Source organism: Mauremys reevesii, linkage group 3 (assembly GCF_016161935.1).
Source record: "Mauremys reevesii isolate NIE-2019 linkage group 3, ASM1616193v1, whole genome shotgun sequence".
Lineage (NCBI taxonomy): Eukaryota > Metazoa > Chordata > Testudines > Geoemydidae > Mauremys > Mauremys reevesii.
The window spans coordinates 151357692-151369198 of NC_052625.1; positions in this window are offsets into that span (position 1 = coordinate 151357692).

Consider the following 11507-nt stretch of genomic DNA (forward strand, 5'->3'; position numbering starts at 1 on the left):
CTTCAAAGCTCAGTTTTGTGCTGGATGAGCATTCCACAAATTTTACTGAAAACTTGTAAAGTATTTTTGATTGGCTGTCGATTGCTGCTGTTCTTTGATTGCACTATGTTCATTGGACCCATCTTCATACTAGCTATAACTCACCTGGTGAATTCTTAGGTGTAGAATGTGATCACTGCTGCTCTCGGGGACAGATATGATGAACATAGACATATCTTTGAGACTGTTGTATCAACTTTATCATTGTTATCTGTATCACTGAGATTGTATGCTGGCTCAATGGGGAGGGTTACCAAGCTCCATTCAGGAACTAAAATCAGTGGGGGCTGTGACAGACTGTCAATGTCCTGTAATATCCGGATAGGGTGACCAGCCAGCAAGTTTGATAAATCAGGTCATGGGGTGGGGAGTAATAGGTGCCTATATAAGATAAAGCCCCAAATATCAGGACTGTCCCTATAAAATCAGGACATCTGGTCATCCTATATCCTGAATAAATGTTATGGCATTAAGACAGGAGCGCTGGTAGCCTTTTTGGTGCCCTAGGAGGCGGAAGGTCCCACCCCTGAAATGGCGCCCCCAACAGAGGCGGCAGAAGGTCCCGCCCCCGAAATACCACCGACGACTGAGGCGGCTGAACATGTGGCCGCTGCGGTCGCCACCTCCCAAATGTTAGAGCCCTAGGAGACTGCCTAGGTCACCTAATGGGTTGCGCCTGCCCTGTATTAAGATGAAGTTTAACTTAATTCAGTAAAGTTTATCAAAATAGGGTTGTTAGTACTTTTGGGGTACATCGTATATAAAAATGCGCTTCTGTATGTATTATTATGGCATTGTATGTACTTTCCCTAGTAGGGAGGGGGAGAGGCTAATATACTTCCTCTCTTATCAACTCTTTGAGGCCACCCACTGGAGAGAGATGCATATATGAATTCAAAGCAGATTCTCCACCAACTGACAAAGAAAGTGTTTTTTGATAAATTTCTTCGTTTTAAACTGGCTCAGAGCCTTCCTCCTGATCCAGCAAATGGAGAAGATCCCTGGTCCATGTATGGCCCCAGTTGGAAGGACTGGGTTGACTGGGATCTCATAAGACTGGGTACTTGCTCTGAGCTGAAGCTGTGATGAACTGGTAATCACCTTGGGTGGGGATGTTGAAAGACTGTTCCGGCCAAAATCCATGTGAGGGTTGGGGTTAGCTCTGGTAAACTTATTAGCACATTTTTAGGTTCTTCTATTGTTTTTTTAATAAGTTTTCTCTATAATGCTTTTCACCTTAAGAATAAAGTAGGCTTGCATGGGAAGTGCTCTGTGGTACCTTATAACTGTAGCAATTGTACCTGTGTTAACCATCTCTGAAGAGAAAGCAAGCAGGTGTCCTTTGAACTGCTCTGTGCTGGGAAATACACAGTGAAGGCAGGGAACTGTACAACCTGGAAATATTTCAGTCAGATGTGAGACAAACATGGGTCTCCACCAATTAAGGCAATTTCTAGGGAGATGGACGTCTGATAGTGAGTGCCCTTGCTGGGCCACTGAGAGGAAATTCAGGTGCAGTTTCACTGAACTGTGATGGGGATAATTACTGCAGACTCCGAGACAGATAAACAATTCCAGAGAAGTATCACTCACTGGGGTGAAATGCATATACAGGTTCATATCAGGTTCAAGAGACTCAGGAGACAAAGAAAGAAAGGGCCAGCTAGAACTGACTAGGTAGACCCCAGATTTTGATCAAAAAATCTGACACAAATCTTTAACAAAGAAGACAAACCCCGCTGAAAGGGTTCAAAGGACTTGAACTTGCCAGGGTCTCCATAGGAAAGACGAGGGCCCACTGGAAGATTAAGTCTGTGTTCAAACCTCTTATTGTTTTATGGTTTTTTTTCTCGGTCACGCATTAGCCATAAAATCAATGCCCTGTTCTCTGTGCAGAGCTGTCTGCTCTTTGAGAGAAACTGCAGGTGCTGAGCCAGGTCAGATCTGCTGGGGTAATCACAGTGAGATGCTGCTGCCTGCAGCCTGAAACCCTGGTGTTGAGAGAGAGAGGGACAGATGTCTCTGCCCATAGAGAGGTGATGGCTTGAGGCCTGATATCTAAGGGGGCATCCCTTAAGCAGACCAAAGAGGGGGTCGGGGTACAGTTACCCTGAAACTGGGCAGTCTCCTTCCTGCCCTTCAGAACTGAATAGAAGCAAAGGTTACCTTACCCTGATTTTAGTAGGAAGGAGTAGTCATTGAGGGACTAGTCAGCTTTACAAGGATGAGTGGTCCAGGTCTGTCACTGGTCACAGATATGTGAAAAAAAGAGAAGGAGAAGAGAAAACCAAAGAGGGTAGGAGAGTAAGACGACAGGATGCGAAATGCAAAGGATGGACACACAGAGCATAGAAGTAGTGGAAGGAAGAGAGAAAGAAGGGATGAGAAGGGAAATAGGAGGTTAGGAGATAAAAGAAAGGATTCCTGTGATCAGTGGTGACAGTTTTAGAAGTAGAATCAGTTAGGGACTGCAAGGGTCATCTAATTTAACCCCCTGCCAACATTCAGGATTTATTGTGTCTAAATCATCCAAGACAGATGGCTATCATCCAGCCTCCTTTTGAAAAGCTCTAGTGAAGGAGCTTTCACAATCTCCCTAGGCAGTCTGTTCCATTGTCATACTGTTCCTACAGTTTGGAATTTTTTCCTGAGATTTAATCTAAACCTGCTTTACTGTAGTTTGAACTCATTTCCTCTTGTTCTGCCCTCTGTGGCAAGAGAAAACAACTTTTTTCCATCTTTTTTTATGGTAAGTATTTGAAGAACGCTTCTGTATCCCCCCTTAATCTCCTCTTCCAAACTAAACATACCCAGTTCTTTCAGCCTTTGCTCATATGGCTTGCATTCCATCACTTTGATCATCTTTCTCGTTCACCTCTGGATCCTTTCCAGTTTCTCTACATCCTTTCTATAAATTGATGACCAAAATTGGACACAGTACACCAGCTGAGGTGTAACCAGCACCGAGTAGAGTGGTACTATCAGCTCCTGTGACTTGCATGTTATGCCTCTGTTAATGCAACCTAAAATTGCATTTTCTTTGTTTTGCAACCACATCACATTGCTGACTCATGTTGAGGTTGAGATCCACCACAACTCTCCGATCCTTCTCAGCACTGCTGCTGCCAAGCCAGTTATTCCCCATTCTGTATTTGTTCATTTGTTTTTTCTTCCCTAAGTGTAGCACCTTACATTTGTCTTTGTTGAATTTCATTTCATTGTCTATAAACTAGTTCTCCAATTTATCAAGGTTCCTTTGAATTTTCACTCTATCCTCTAAAGTGTTAGCAACCCTCCTACCTTTGTGTCAACTGCAAATATGATCAGTATGCTCTCTATACCTACTTCCAGGTAATTAATAAAGATATTAAGCAACAGCAGACACAAAACAGATCTCTGTGGAACCCCACTTGAAACCTCCCTCCAATCTGACATCATTTCATTAATAGTTATTTTTTGTTTGCAGTTGTATAACCAATTATGTATCTGTTTAATTGTGGTTCCGACGAGCCCACATTTCTTCAGCTTACTTTTCAGAATGTCATGTGGGTCTGTGTCAAAAGCCTTGCTGAAATCAAGGTATATTATGTCCACTATATTCCCCTTATCCACTAAAGCAGTGGCCCTGTCAAAGAAGTAAATCAATATGGTTTGGAATGATTTGTTCTTGATAAATCCATACTGGCTGTTGGTGATTATCCCTTCATCCATCAGGTATTCACAAATTGAATATCTTATACATTGTTCTAGTAGATTCTCAGGTATCAAAGTCGGGCTGATTAGTCTATAGTTTCCCAGCTCCTCCTTTTTCCTTTTTTGAAAGATAGGCACTGTGTTAGCCCTTCTCCAGTCTTCCAGGACCTCTCCTGTCATCCATGAGTTTGCAAATATTATTGTCAGTGGCTCTGAGATTTCTTTGGCTTATTCCTTCAGTACCCTTGGGTGAATAGCATCAAGTCCTGCTGATTTGAATTAATTCAAATTGGTCAGAAGATCTCTGATGTGTTCTTTACTTATACTGATCTCCATCCCTTCCCCTTTACTGACTACGGAAACTTTGCTAATCATCTGGTCACATGTTATTTTTTGTAAGAAGACTGAAGCAAAGTAGCCATTGAGTAACTTTTCCTTTCTATCATCTTCCGTTACCAGCTCACCTACATGGAGCAGCTGACCCACAAAGTCCTTGATCTTTCTTTTTGTCTGACATATTTGAAGAACCCCTTCTCAATAAGAAGTACAGTCCTTGACAGCTGTATATAAGAACATAAGACCCGCCATACTGGGTCAGACCAAAGGTTCATATAGCCTAGTATCCTGTCTTCTGACAGTGGCCAATGCCAGGTGCCCCAGAGGGAATGAACAGAGTAGGTAATCATCAAGTGATCCATCCCCTTTCACCCATTCCCAGCTTCTGGCAAACAGAGGCTAGTGTCACCATCCCTGCCCATCCTGGCTAATAGCCATTGATGGACCTATACTTCATGAACTTATCTAGTTCTTTTTTAAACCATGTTGTGGTCTTGGCCTTCAGAACATCCTCTGGCAAAGAGTTCCACAGGTTGACTGTGTGTTACATGAAAAAATACTTCCTTTTGTTTGTTTTGAACCTGCTGCCTATTAATTTCATTTGGTGATCCCTAGTTCATGTGTTATGAGAAGGAGTAAATAAAACTTCCTCATTTACTTTCTCCACACCAGTGATGATTTTATAGACCTCTACCATATTCCCCTGAGCGGGGTGGTCACCCCACTCCAGCCTTGGGAGGTTAAAAGCAGCCCTGGAGAGGGCTGTGGCTGGGGAAAGGCTGACTGGGGAAGCAGCCTCAGCTGGGGCCATAGCTGTCCCTATAAAGGGGCTGCTAGGCTGGAGCTAAGACAGTCTCTCTCTAGCTGTTGAGAGGGATGGGCCTGGCTGCTGGGAGCTGAGCCGGGTACCTAAAGTGGGGCAGGGCTGGGGAAAGGCCAGAGGAGCTGGGGAGATCTGGCCTGGAAAACCTCCAGACTGCAGCCCTTGTTAAAGGCTGAGAAGGTACTGGGGTTGCAACAGGGCAGCCCAAGAGTAGGCAGAGGCAGCAGATCATAGAATCATAGAATATCAGGGTTGGAAGGGACCTCAGGAGGTCATCTAGTCCAACCCCCTGCTCAAAGCAGGACCAAACCCAACTAAATCATCCCAGCCAGGGCTTTGTCAAGCCTGACCTTAAAAACCTCTAAGGAGATTCCACCACCTCCCTAGGTAACCCATTCCAGGGCTTCACCACCCTCCTAATATCCAACCTAAACCTCCCCCACTGCAACTTGAGACCATTACTCCTTGTTCTGTCATCTGCTACCGCTGAGAACAGTCTAGATCCATCCTCTTTGGAACCCCCCTTCAGGTAGTTGAAAGCAGCTATCAACCCCCCCCCTCATTCTTCACTTCTGCAGACTAAACAATCCCAGTTCCCTCAGCCTCTCCTCATAAGTCATGTGCTCCAGCCCCCTTATAATTTTTGTTGCCCTCCGCTGGACTCTCTCCAATTTTTCCACATCCTTCTTGTAGTGTGGGGCCCAAAACTGGACACAGTACTCCAGATGAGGCCTCACCAATGTCAAATAGAGGGGAATGATCACGTCCCTCGATCTGCTGGCAATGCCACTACTTATACAACCCAAAATGCTGTTAGCCTTCTTGGCAACAAGGGCACACTGTTGACTCATATACAGCTTCTTGTCCACTGTAACACCTACGTCCTTTTCTGCAGAACTGCCTCCTAGCCATTCGGTCCCTAATCTGTAGCAGTGCATGAGATTCTTCTGTTCTAAGTGCACGACTCAGCACCTGTCCTTGTTGAACCTCATCAGATTTCTTTTGGCCCAATTCTCTAATTTGTCTAGGTCCCTCTGTATCCTATCCCTACCCTCCAGCATATCTACCACCCCTCCCAGTTTAGTGTCATCTGCAAACTTGCTGAGAGTGCAGTCCACGCCATCCTCCAGATCATTAATGAAGATATTGAATAAAACTGGCCCCAGGACCGACCATTGGGGCACTCTGCTTGAAACCGGCTGCCAACTAGACATGGAGCCTGCAGCAGGCTGGTTACCTGCTCCTGCCCTGAGGGGTTTAAAAAGTGGCCTGGGAGGGCTTGAAAGCTGCAGCTCTAAAAGCTGGGCTGATTGGAGAAGCAGCCACAGCTGGGCCACACCCTAATCAGGCCACAGCTGGCCTGTATAAAAAGGCCAAGGAAGCCAGGAGCAAACAGTCTCCCTCTGCCTATAGAGGGAGAAGGGCCTGGCTGCTTAGAAGTGAGACAAGGTACCTAGAGTGGAGCAGGGCTGGGGAAAGGCAGAGGGGCTAGGGAGCTCCAGCCTGGAAAACCCCAGGCTGCAGCCTTGATAAAGGCCAGGACAGGTACTGGGGCTATAGAGGGGTAGCTAAGGGTAGGCAAAGGCAGTAGGTCCAAACCCCTCTTTGCCAGTGATGAATGGCATGTACACTGCAGTCTGCCCCAGGGAGCGGGGGCTAGATGGTGACTGGCAGTAGCCATATTCTGAGGCAAAGTGGGGGTAGTGGGTTGGGGGTTCCCCAGGGAGGGGAGACCCAGATTGGTGGGGTACTGCCAGGGGCAAGCAGGACACCGGCTTGGAGAGGGCATTCCTGAGTGGAAAGAGCTAATTACCTGGATGACCACGAGGAGGTGCTGCAGCGGTGAGTTGTCACACCATTACATTTCCCTTAGTCGTCTCTTTTCCAAGTTGAAAAGTCCCAGTCTTATTAATTTTTCCTCATATGGAAGCAGCTCCATACTCTAATCATTTTTGTTGCCCTTTTCTGTACCTTTTTCAATTCTAATATATCTTTTTTGAGATGGGGCGACCACATCTGCACGCAGTATTCAAGATGTCAGTGTACCATGAATTTATTTAGAGGCAATATGATATTTTCTGTCTTATTATCGATCTTTCTTAATGATTCCCAACATTTTGTTCACTTTTTTGACTGCTGCTGCACATTGAGTTTATATTTTCAGAGAACCATCCATAATGACTCCAAGATCTCTTTCTTGAGTGGTAACAGATAATTCAGACCCCATCATTTTATATGGAACTCATTCTTTGCCTTGGCTGTCCTGATTTTGTCCCTATATGCTCGCACTATTCCTTGGTAACATGTTCCTCCTTCCATTTCCTCTATGTAGCCCTCTTGGTTTTTAGATATCTAAAAAGCTCCTTGTGCAGCCACATTGGCTTCCTGTGGCTCTTCTTATCTTTAATCTGCGTCCGAATAGCTTGATGTTGAACCTCAAGTATTACATCTTTTAGGAGCTGCCAGCCCTCTTCAACTCCTTTTCTTCCTAATTGGTCTTTCCATGGCACCTTGCCTAAGATTTCTCTGAGCTAGTTGAAATCTACCTTTCTGAAGTCCAGTATCCTTGTTTTGCTGTTCTCATGTCCTCCTTTCTATAGGATCTTGAATTCAATCACTTCTCGTTCCTCCCGAGTTCCTGACTACCTTCACATCCTCAACTAAATCAACCCTGTTAATCAACACCAGACCCAAAATGGATGATCCCCCAGTTGTTTCCTCTACACATGCTAAGAATTTGCAGGACATGTTATGTTTTGCTGTAATAGTCTTCCAACAGATATCAGGGATGTTAAAATCCTCCAATAAATACTAGCTCATGTGTGTTAGCTAATCTTGTTACCTGCTTGTAGAATGAGACAGCATTACCAAAGTATCAAGAGGTCCCATAATGATTTGGGGCCCATTGCATTAGATTCTACATAAAAAGACAGTAGAAGAGACAATCCTTGAGCCAATGATCCACAATCTGAGTTACCTTAAGAGTATCAGAGGGGTAGCTGTGTTAGTCTGTATCCACAAGAACAACCAGGAGTCCAGTGGCACCTTAAACACTAACCGATTTATTTGGGCATAAGCTTTCATGGGTTAAAAAAAATCCACTTCTTTAGATGCATCATATAAGGGGCTGAAAACTCTGTCCCAATCCAGCACTCTGGATCCAGCAAAGCATTTAAGAAGGGGTAGTTCCATTTAAAAACCAGTGGGGCAATCCACATGTGTAATATTAACCACATACATAAATATTTTTCTTGATCAGGGTCAGAATGCAGAATTAAGGCTTAAAATGGAGACTTGTGCACTCTCAGCAATCTGAACATCCCACTCCATCTACTAGCTTGAAGCCATTTTTGGAAAACACCATGTTTAGTAATGACTTTCTCTTTCCGTCTGGATATTCAGAACAATGCTGACTAACATAGATACCAGTTGACCTCTGAACATTTTCCAAAATCTTCTTTCTTATGTAAGAGCTTAGTAAAACTTAGAAACCCGCCCTCCACCCCATTTGTCTCCATAGACATTGTTTCACATAGATTCCCTGAACCAGTGCTCCCACTTACAGAATTGATGTAAAAAGCATCACTGGAAAAACTCTCACTTATTAGCTGGCTGAACATAAATCCATTAAAAGCCAAACAATAACTAACAACGTATTTGAAGGATGACGTCTTTTGGTGCTTGTCAGTGAGTGCAACTGTAGCAGCTGGCAGATTGTTGTATTTACAAAGAAAAAGAACAGAAGTGGAAGATTAATATTTTAAGGTCATCACCCTCTAATCCAGGGCTGGAGCAGAAGAATAGTTTCCTTTTTTTAAGCCAATTAATGAAGGGATATAACTAGGAATAATTGGAAGTAAATTAGGGCATTGAAATGATTATTTATTACTTGTTTTTAGTACCACCTAAAGACCCAGCTAAGATCAGGGTCCCATTGTGCTAGGTGCCTCTTACTATGTGTTTGTACGGCAATCTCACATCCCAACCATTTTATGCTCTAACAAGATCACTGACAAAGGTAGAAAGAAATGAAATATTATTTTCCCCGTTACACATATCTGAACCTTAAGCACAGAAGGATTAAGTGTCTTGCCCGGGGTCATAAAATGAGCCTGTGGAAGTGCTAGAAATTGAACTCGGATCTCTTGAATCTGAGTCAAACTCCTAAATCACATGATCAATCTTCTTCTAATCTGGAATGTGCCATTTAAATAATTTCTCTCTTAAAACATGGCAGCCAAAATATCTTCCCTATATCCCTTCCACTGTATTGCCACAAATAAGTGCTGGTAATTAGGGGCAAGGAAATGTGCTCTTAATGTTTCAATCAACAATTAAATTCATAACTAAACATGTAACTCAGATCTGAGTCTATCCTTTCAAGCATTAAGGTATAGTACAGGCTTGCATGCTTCAGATGTTGTTATGTAGTCGACATCCAACCAATTTTAATCATCTGAGAAATGAAAGAACTGCTTTAATGTGCAGAGCCTCGACTGTCCTAGGAAATGGGAATTTCCCATTACAGACATTTGGAAAAAGAAAATAGCCAGACGGAGGGCCTGATCCAGCTCTCACATAAACCAACTGGAGGCATTCCATTGACTCAAGGGGGACGTGGATTGGGTCCATTTAGGGATTGATGCAAAACCCATTGATGTTCTGGGAGTTTACATTTAAAAAAATGCAGTAAATGTAAAGTCAACGTTGCTGGTAATAATCTTAGCTTGAAACGCTTTGCAATTTGATAGGGTCTTTAATTACATAGTGACATCCTACTGGTTAAATATTTATTTTACAGGGTTAACTTTTTTATATGTTGGATTCAAAATTAATTTTGAAAAAATGGATAGAAGCAACAAAGCACTACAGGCAGTCTGGTAGCTGTTTTAAGTGAAAATCTTGTTGCTAAAACAAGTGGTTCCAAATGACTGTTGTGAATTTATTTTCTATGATAAACATTTTGACGTTTCTGCCTCGCACTTTGGGTGTTAAGTTTCAGACATAAGTTTGGTACCAGATAAGAAGATATGGTTATGGCGAATTTTTAATAGTTTATTTTAAAAAATGACCAATAAGTCAGTGAGACTTTCCAAAGGTTAATTCTCTCCACCATGACCTTTTCAACAAATTGTGAATGGTCCCCTGAGACATTTGAAAATGAATGGGAATATCACAATTTAAATTAAAAAGCACTTAACTGCAATCAACAAGTCTTTGTGAAATTATTAATAACAGTAATTGATTAGTTTAAAAAGTCACTGTTGCTGGGGGTTAAAAGGATTTAAAGTGCACAACGTATAATTAAACAAATCATACATTGATTTGATTGGAGCAACAAACTGTATTTAAGTAGAGCCTATTACCAAGGGGAGCGGAGTTATAAAACACAGCCTGCTGGAACAGATTCAAGGACTCTTTACCAAGTATCATTTATTATTATTGATGATAAACACTATTTGTATATAGCACCATAGCTCTGAATGGTTCTTTACAAACCAAATGAATACATTGTCCCTGCCTGGAGTAGTTTACAATATAAATATGTAGGGGGGCCAGTCCTATTGTTTGGAGGAAGGAAAATAACCAGGATGCCCCTTTTACAAACAGGGAACTGGACCATGGACAGACAAAGTGGCTTGTACAAGGTTGGAAAGAAAGTCTGTAGAGAGCAGGAAACTGATCCCATGTGTCCTGAGTCCAGGTTAGCACCCTAACCATTACACCGACCTTCATGTCCCACTATGTGATCTTTCTCTCAGTGGAACTTAACTGGGACTTGAGATTTTTGGGAAAGAAAAAAGCTTTAGGGTGCTAACACCTTATAATCTGTTTGGCAAAGCAGCAGAAAGCTTCCTAAATTATACTTTAGCCTACTTGGAAGTCCATTGGATTTCCACTAGGAATCTGCTTTTAAGTTGTAAAGTTTATTTGTAAATCATAGAACCATGACCAAATAAGCTTAGATCATCTCTGACAGTTGTTTGTCCTTCCTGTTCTTAAAGTTATGGGGATTCCACAACCTCCCTTGGTAACATATTAAAGTACTTAACTATCCTTATAATTAGAAAGTTTTTCCTAATATTAAATCTAAATCTTCCTTGCAGCTGGTTAAGCTGATTACTACTTGTCCTTCTTTTGGTGGACATGGTGATTATCATCCTCTTTTAAAACAGCCCTTAACATATTTGAAGACTGTTATCAGTCCCCCTTCGGTCTTTTTTTCTGAAGACTAAACATGTCCAGTTTTTAACCTTTCCTCATAGATGAGGTTTTCTAAACCTTTTATCATTTTTGTTGCTCTCCTCTGGATTTTCTCCAATTTGTCCACACCTTTCCTTCAGTGGGGTGCACAGAATGGGATACAATAGTCCAGCTGAGGCCTCACAAGTGCAGAGTACAGTGGGACAACTACTTCCCTGGCCTTACATGCAACATTCTTGTTACTACACCCTAGAATGATATTAAATGATTATGTAAAAAACAGATTGCAGGATCAGAACGGGGAGACAGGAGGCTCATGGGAATCAGGCTGAGGGGGACCAGTCTCTAATGCCCCATTTTATCCCCTCAGCCTGCTCCCCCTTGGATCTCATTTTCTTAGTGAGGACTCTCA